Source organism: Mandrillus leucophaeus, unplaced genomic scaffold (assembly GCF_000951045.1).
Source record: "Mandrillus leucophaeus isolate KB7577 unplaced genomic scaffold, Mleu.le_1.0 Scaffold456, whole genome shotgun sequence".
In the NCBI taxonomy this organism is placed as follows: Eukaryota; Metazoa; Chordata; class Mammalia; order Primates; family Cercopithecidae; genus Mandrillus; species Mandrillus leucophaeus.
In genome coordinates, this window is record NW_012104876.1 from 18,457 (window position 1) to 26,828 (window position 8,372).

Here is an 8,372-nt window from a genome sequence, read left to right on the forward strand (position 1 = left end):
GGTGGGAATCTTAGGAAGGAAGTGATTCTGGTTCTTGAAAAAGAGAATCAGATTCTCTCAAGTAGAATCGGTATGAATTGTACCCATCTCTAGGAGAAATCAATTCCAGAAGGGTGAGTAAGATGAAATATGATAAGGCTAGTATGTGACAGATTCAGGTTTGAAGCTTCAGTTGGATTGAATCGAAAGAGAGGTGTATTTGCTGTCAAGCGTTTGTGGCAGCATGTGAAATCATTGTCCACGTTTGATAACAGTTTGACTCTCTGCTTGCTATAATAACAGTAATAAGTATGTATTTAACATTCAATGAGTACCTTGTGTGGGGGAGGCACTGCTAAATGCTTTACATGGACGTACCTCCTTACCTCTATGAGGTAGGTGACCATTATGATGCTCATAGAGGCTGGACAGGTAATGTGAGGCGGTGCCAGTATTTGAGCTCAGGCAGTCTGACTCTGGTGCCCCTGCTGTGAACAGCTGTGCCATGCTGCATTCCTTCCACAGCTGCATGAAAGGGTGTGGAATCTTCTAGAAACAGTGAGTTCTATAGGAGTGGAGTGTGGTGGTGGACGATGAGATGGAGTAAAGTCTTTTGTGTAAACGTACCATGCTAAGTACTGGGAGATAGAAATGAAATGAGATACTTTTTGTTTGTTTGTTTTTGAGATGGAGTCTTGCTTTGTCGCTCAGACTGGAGTGCAGTGGCACGATCTCGGCTCACCGCAACCTCTACCTCCCAGGTTCAAGCAATTCTCCTGCCTCAGCCTCCAGAGTACCTGGGACTACAGGTGCACACCACCATGCAGGCTAATTTTTGTGTTTTCTCAGTAGAGACGGGGTTTCACCATGTTGGCCAGGATGGTCTTGATCTCCTGACCTCATGATCCACCCATCTCAGCCTCCCAAAGTGCTGGGATTACAGGTGCGAGCCACCACAGCCAGCCAAAATGAGAGATTTTTTTTTTGTCCCTGTCACCAAGATACTTAACATCTTACAGGACTAACAAAACCTAACATGAACCAATCCAGATTCATATGACAGAATATGACAATGTCTTCTGGAAAGAATAGCCAGGGTCCCAGTCTGGTTACTAGAAGACACTTTCCCTGTCTCTTTCCCACCTGTAACACTTCCAAGCTTGAATGTGCAGAGGTGAGGAACACACAGAGAGATGGCAGGGAAGCCATTGGCAAGGTGGGAATCTTAGGAAGGAAGTGATTCTGGTTCTTGAAAAAGAGAACCAGATTCCCTCAAGTAGAATCAGTATGAATTGTACCCATCTCTAGGAAAAATCAGTTCCAGAAGGGTGAGTAAGATGAAATATGGTAAGGCTAGTGTGTGACAGATTCAGGTTTGAAGCTTCAGTTAGATTGAATTGAAAGAGGTATATTTGGTGTCAAGTGTTTGTGGCAGCATGTGAAATCATTGTCCACGTTTGGTAACAGTTTGAGTCTTTGCCTGCTATGATAACAGTAATAAGTATGTATTTAACATTCAATGGGTACCTTGTGTGGGGGAGGCACTGCTAAATGCTTTACATGGAGGTACCTCTGTACCTCTATGAGGTAGGTGGCCATTATGATGCTCATAGAGGCTGGACAGGTAATATGAGGCGGAGCCAGTATTTGAGCTCAGGCAGTCTGACTCTGGTGCCCCTGCTGTGAACAGCTGTGCCATGCTGCATTCCTTCCGCAGCTGCATAAAAGGGTGTGGAATCTTCTAGAAACAGTGAGTTCTATGAGTGGAGTGTGGTGGTGGGAGATGAGATGGAGTAAAGCCTTTTGTGTAAACATACCGTGCTAAGTACTGGGAGATAGAAGTGAAAATGAGAGACTTTTTTTTTTTTGAGATGGAGTCTTGCTTTGTTGCTCAGGCTGGTGTGCAGTGGCACGATCTCGGCTCACGGCAACCTCTGCCTCCCAGGTTCAAGGAATTCTCCTGTCTCAGCCTCCTGAGTACCTGGGACTACAGGTGCACGCCACCATGCCCGGCTAATTTTTGTGTTTTTCCGGTAGATACAGGGTTTCACCATGTTGGCCAGGATTGTCTTGATCTCCTGACCTTGTGATCCACCCACCTCAGCCTCCCAAAGTGCTGGGATTACAGGTGTGAGCCACCACACCCAGCCAAAATGAGAGGTTTTTTTTTTTTTGTCCCTGCCACCACGATACTTAACATCTTACAGGACTAAGAAAACCTAACATGAACCAATCGAGATTCATATGATAGAATATGACAATGTCTTCTGCAAAGAATAGCCAGGATCCCAATCTGGTTACAGAAAACACTTTCCCTGTCCCTTCCTCACCTGTAACCCTTCCAAGCTGGAATGTGCAGAGGTGAGGAACACACAGAGAGATGACAGGGAAGCCATTGGCAAGGTGGGAATCTTAGGAAGGAAGTGATTCTGGTTCTTGAAAAAGAGAATCAGATTCTCTCAAGTAGAATCGGTATGAATTGTACCCATCTCTAGGAAAAATCAATACCAGAAGGGTGAGTAAGATAAAATATGATAAGGCTAGTGTGTGACAGATTCAGGTTTGAAGCTTCAGTTGGATTAAATCGAAAGAGAGGTATGTTTGGTGTCAAGCGTTTGTGGTGGCATGTGAAATCATTGTCCATGTTTGGTAACAGTTTGACTCTGCCTGCTATGATAACAGTAATAAGTATGTATTTAACATTCAATGGGTAGCTTGTCTGGGGGCGGCACTGCTAAATGCTTTACATGGATGTACCTCCTTACCTCTATGAGGTAGGTGACCATTATGATGCTCATAGAGGCTGGAGAGGTAATATGAGGCAGAGCCAGTATTTGAGCTCAGGCAGTCTGACTCTGGTGCCCCTGCTGTGAACAGCTGTGCCATGCTGCATTCCTTCTGCAGCTGCATGAGAGGATGTGGAATCTTCTAGAAACAGCGAGTTCTATATGAGTGGAGTGTAGTGATGGGAGATGAGATGGAGTAAAACCTTTTGTGTAAACATACCATGCTAAGTACCGGGAGATAGAAATGAAATAATGATTTTTGTTCCTGCCACCAAGATACTTAACATTTTTCAGGACAAACAAAAGCTAACATGAAACAATCCAGATTCATATGATAGAATATGGAAATATTGTCTCTACTTAAGTACAGGTGGGAGGAAAACTAGAAAGTGTTCCTTTGAATGAAGTCACTTTAAAACATTTGCTTTCAAATGTTAGTGCTTAACCATGAGCACAAAATTTGCCTTCCTCCAGGCTTTTGGCCTGACAGACAAGAACTCTGTCCCTATAGTCAGCAGATTTATCCATTTTGAGTTGGGAAGCACTGTCTTCAGCCCTGTCTTCCTGACGCCGATCCTGACAATCATCGTCAGGATCTCTAAACAGATGAACCCGTTAGCCTAGTGAACCAACTGTCTCAGCTGTTTATTTACCAGCACATTAACGGTTTTTCCATCTATAACCACTGCCTGTGTGAAGATCAGCCTGGAAGTGGTTGGAGGGTGGGGTGGGAGGGGTGGTTACACACCTGGTTGTAATCCTGGGTTTATTTTTGCCCTGTTTCCATCGATACTTCTTGAGAGCTTCCTGTCTTCCAGGCACTGACCTGGGTGTGGGGATAGAGCAGTGAAAAAACAGACCGGGTCTCCCGCCCAGGGCACTGTCTTTTCCTCAGATTTCATTCGCTCATATACATTTTCATAGTTGATCTAAAAGCGGCATTTGGTATGAATTCTAGGATTTCACACTTTTGGCATAATACAATGATCACACTCCCTTTCTCCTTTGCCCCAGCCAGTCCTTTCTGAATAAAAATCGTGGGGTTGGGGGCGGAAGGTAGTGATGTGATTGGGCCTGTGGGGAGGTTGCACAGGCTTGGGGAGGGCAGCGTGTCGTAGCGGGCCATATTTGTGTCAGGGATGGGAAAGGCACAGGGCACCCCTGTTGCCTAGTGCTGCAGAACCCTGGCCCTGGGATGAGCCTGCCCACTAGTCTGCATCCTAATCGTGCTGTTGATTGGAGATAACTTCAGCGGTCACAGGGCACCTCGTCTCCATGGCAACCCCTCTAAATATTCCTCTGGTGACTTGTGCTCTACATTCTGGCTGGATCAGAGCCCTCCTGTGGCAAAATATTCTAAAGATGTTAAAAGAGAGAGAGAGAGAGAGAAAAAAAAAGGCTCAACTAATAAATCTATTCTAAACGACTGAGTCATTTGTTTTGATTACCCGGGTGATTGCCAAATGTTAATTTAAAACTGAAATAGGCCATGAGCTCACTCCCCTAACAATGCTGAGTGTTTGAGCTAATACAGCTTGATAATGAGGGAGCCAGATCCACTGCCAGTGCTCATGTTATATGATAAACAGACATTTGGAGAAATATGCAGAACATCTTGGCAGTTTTCCTTTAACTCTAAGGGTTGTAAATACAAAGTAGAATGTGTTACCATGAGCCATTTCAAAGAAAGTTGACTTTTATTTTTTTAGAATTCAGAACTTTGTTTCTAAAAGGTAACTTTGCCTCTTGATTCTCATTTTTTCCCCTAACTTAGGCGCCTTGGAAGTTGTTCTCAACCGTATCCAGCCCTTACTGAATACATCCTATCTGCCACACATTCAGCGTGAGGTAAGTTTTAGTAATTGCCACAAATTCTCACACTGATCTCCAACCTTCCAAGTTGTGGTATTAAGGGCGGCATTGTACAAAGGGCCTTATTTGTACAGAAGGTTTCAGAAGGTTCATTTTAATTGACCCAACCAATGTCACTGCTTACCCTAAATATTAGCTCTCGGGGAGAATGTCTTTTCAAGGGAAAATCTCATTTGCTTTCAACCTGGGCATATGAAAAGGGAATTTGCCAGGCACAACAGAACTATTTGAAGGTCTGCTTGAAAATAAAGATCTGCTAATGTCGCTGCATGAACAGTAGGGAGCAGGAAAGCTACATGGAGCAAATACTGGGATGGGATGGAGGAGACTTCTGCTGCCAGCCAGGAGGTTAGGTTGACCTGATCTGCTCTTAGGAATCTTTCTCCGTGGGTGGAAGGAGCCTGGGTACAGGACTGGCACTGCAAAATCTGGTGATAGAAGGCCAAAGAGTGCTTCTGCTGGGTGACATTAATAGGGTCCAGGAGATTTTCTTCTGATATGCCCTCAAGTTCAGAACAACCTGTGGGAAACCAGGTTGAGTAAGACCTTCCAATGCTTATATTGGATAAGCATTCTCTGTCCTCTTCATTTAGCCACAGTGACTTGTTTATACTCTGTGATGACTCAGGGTTCCTCAGTTTTCTCTTTGAGAGAGGGACATTGACCTTTGAAAATAATGAAAGGAAGGCATCTAAGAGAAGGCTCATCTAGGCACAATACAGGGATGGTTCCTCCTTTTTTGTGCCCCGGTCTCCGTGCGCTCAAAAGAGGGGATGTAACCTTTGCCAGCACTGTACCTGTCAGGATGTGCCATTTCATCCCTCAAAAGGTTGCTGCGTTTTTGCCTTCACCTTCACCCTGCCCACCCCTGCACGCAGCCACATGGTCAGTGTAGATACCTAGATTTCAGTTAGGGTACACGCTCACCAGGTGACAAGAATTGCCTTTGTTATGTCTACTTGCTGCAGAATTCCCCCCAGGTTTTAAAATAGCTCTTCAAATACCTAAATGTATTAAACCTTAAATAGTAAAAAGCATAGGACAAACTTCTAGAAATGCTAAACCTGAATTTTATCCATTTCATTAATTATGGTGATAGTTGTAAGTCCTTCCAAGGCCCTGGGGCTTGAAGCAGGCTCAGTGATAAAAGCTTTCATCAGCTTCCCTCTGCTGCTGGGGATGGAATCTTCATTTTTGGGTCTAAATCCTGCCATAGCTCTCATTCATAGCCTTTACCTGTAATGGTTATTTTCAAGCTTAAAAAAAAAATGATAGAAACCCATCTTCAAAAAATACAAATCTACAGATCTAACCCCAATAGAGAAAACCAACAATCTGCTTTGGCTCAAGTAGGAGGCTGTGACTCTCTTATCAGCCTCCTCTGAGGGTAAACCCTATTGAAAGAGCAGAGATTTAAACTCTGTGCCCTTTCCCAGTTCTTATTTTTATTTTCCCACATAAAAGAGGCTAGATTCTTTAAGGAGATATAAAGAAGGGAGATAGAAAGATATAAAGATTCTTTAAGGAGATATGAAGACATCCTCTCGTCAGCTGGAAATGCCAGCTAGGTGAGACCTGGCTATTCACATGCATTGTTTGCCCCTAGTAATTCCATAGCAATCTGCAAATTCGATCAGCTTGATCGGCAGAAAACTTTGATAGAAACCATGTGTACAAGGGCTGTATTCTTAAAATGGAACATTTAAATCGAAGTTTTTCAAGCACACATTTCAAGTGGTTTTATGATATCAAGCACACCCCAGTGACATCTTTATGTTGACCAAAACTTGGTGTCCTTGGGTTTTTTTTTTAGAGCAGCGAGTTTCTCAGGTGTGTCAGTTGAATAGAATCTGTTAAATTCTGTTTTTTTTTTTAAATTTATTTTTTATTTTTTGGAGTCTTGCTCTGTTGCTCAGGCTGTAGTGCAGTGGTGCGATCCGGCTCAGTGCAACCTCCATCCCTCAGGTTCAAGCAATTCTCCTGCGTCAGCCTCCCAAATACCTGGGATTACAGGCGTCTCTACACCACCATGCCTGGCTAATTTTTGTAATTTTAGTAGAGACAGGGTTTCATCATGTTGGCTAGGCTGGTCTCAAACTCCTGGCCTCAAGCAGTCCGCCCGCCTCGGCCTCCCAAAGTGCTGGGATTACAGGCGTGAGCCACTGCGCCCGGCCAAATCTGTTAAATTCTGTTTCCCTGTAACAGAAATATGTAAGATTACACAATTGCATCTTGTGTTCTTTCTTCCTTTCTTTTATTCATTCATTCTTTCAGCCCTACTATGGGCGAGGGCAGGAATGTAGTGGTGAGCACAAAAACAACAAAAAATACATTTTGGGTTTGATATTCTTCAAGGGTGGGACATGCCTAGATTATTTTCCCTTTTGCAGACGAGGAAACCGAAAATGGCTTTGCTTTTCTCGATTACATTGCCCAGTATTCAGTAGACAGGTATGGATGCAGGGGTACAGTTCCAAGTCCCCGTCTCTACTCTGCTTTTTGAGCCTATGATTTATGCCACTTCCATATAAGCATGTGCAAATAAAGTATTCAGTAATTGCCATGGATACAGCTGTCCCTGGGACCCGAAGGCCCTAAAATGAAAATAAATGTAAACTGTGCATTTCACACTCTATTTTTAAAATGTTTGTTTGGAATAATTGAACAGTTTAGTAAAATGGGCTTTGCTGTTTCCACGTGAGGATATCTTGTTTATTTATTTATTTATTTTTGAGATGAAGTCTCACTCTGTCACCCAGCTGGAGTGCAGTGGCGTGATCTCGGCTCACTGCAATCTGTGCCTCCCAGGTTCAAGCGATTCTCCTGCCTCAGCCTCAGCCTCCCAAGTAGCTGGGATTATAGATGCGTGCGACAACGCCTAGCTAATTTTAGTATTTTTAGTGGAGACGGGGTTTCACCATGTTGGCCAAGCCGATCTCGAACTCCTTACCTCAAGGGATCCGCCCGCCTCGTCCTCCCAAAGTGCTGGGATTACAGGTGTGAGCCACCACACCCGGCCTATTTTGTTCTTTTAAATGATGGTGCATCCCCTTTTAGTACAGTATTTATCATAAATTTTATTATTCAGAAACTTAGAATTATTCCATTTGGCTGCCTTTTAGTTTACAGAATTATTTGGAACACAAGCTTGAACACATAATTCTTAACACATACGTGAACTGGGCTAAATTTGAGTATTTGTACCATAGTAGTGACAATATTGTTAATTAAACATGTATTTCACATGTAGGAGATATTTGTATCACTGACATATGGTCATTTTCATTATTGATTTGGCAGTTTTTTAATATTCACAAAACACAAAATTTTAAAATACAGTAGTCAAAGTGATTTGATTTGTGCCATTTGTATTGATATAGCCTCTCTTCTTGGTGCACTAGCAATAAGAAGGAAAATCAGCACAGATGGGTTACACAGACTTAGAGAATTTGGAAATAATCAGTTTAGAGCCAAGGTCTCAAACTGGTGGACTGGATCTGGCACACAGAGGTGTTCTTTTAAAATTTTAATTGCTAGCATTTAAAAATTGAAAGATTTCATATTTTTTGAAGTCCAAATTTTTCAGCTTCTCTTGAAATATCAGAAGATCTGGCAATATTGAGCCCTCACTCCTGTTTGGCTACACTAGGCTGGAGCCAAATGGCTGCTGTTTCTTTTTTTTTTTTTTTTTTGAGATGGAGTCTTGCTCTGTCACCCAGGATGGAGCGCAGTGGC

General features: G+C 43.1%; 1 protein-coding gene across 4 annotated transcripts in view; it reads left to right on the top strand.

Annotated features, from left to right (window-relative positions):
• Positions 1–443: 443 nt before the first annotated feature.
• FHL1 (four and a half LIM domains 1) overlaps positions 444–8,372 on the top strand; it is a 49,609-nt gene continuing 41,680 nt past the window's right edge. For 2 of the 4 annotated variants that reach the window (XM_011994398.1, XM_011994405.1), the window contains exon 1: positions 3,929–4,613. The gene's annotated coding sequence lies outside the window, so the exon portion shown is untranslated. Of the gene's footprint in view, positions 538–3,922; positions 4,614–8,372 lie in introns of those variants that run through there. The other 2 variants (XM_011994402.1, XM_011994401.1) reach the window with 2 other exon arrangements.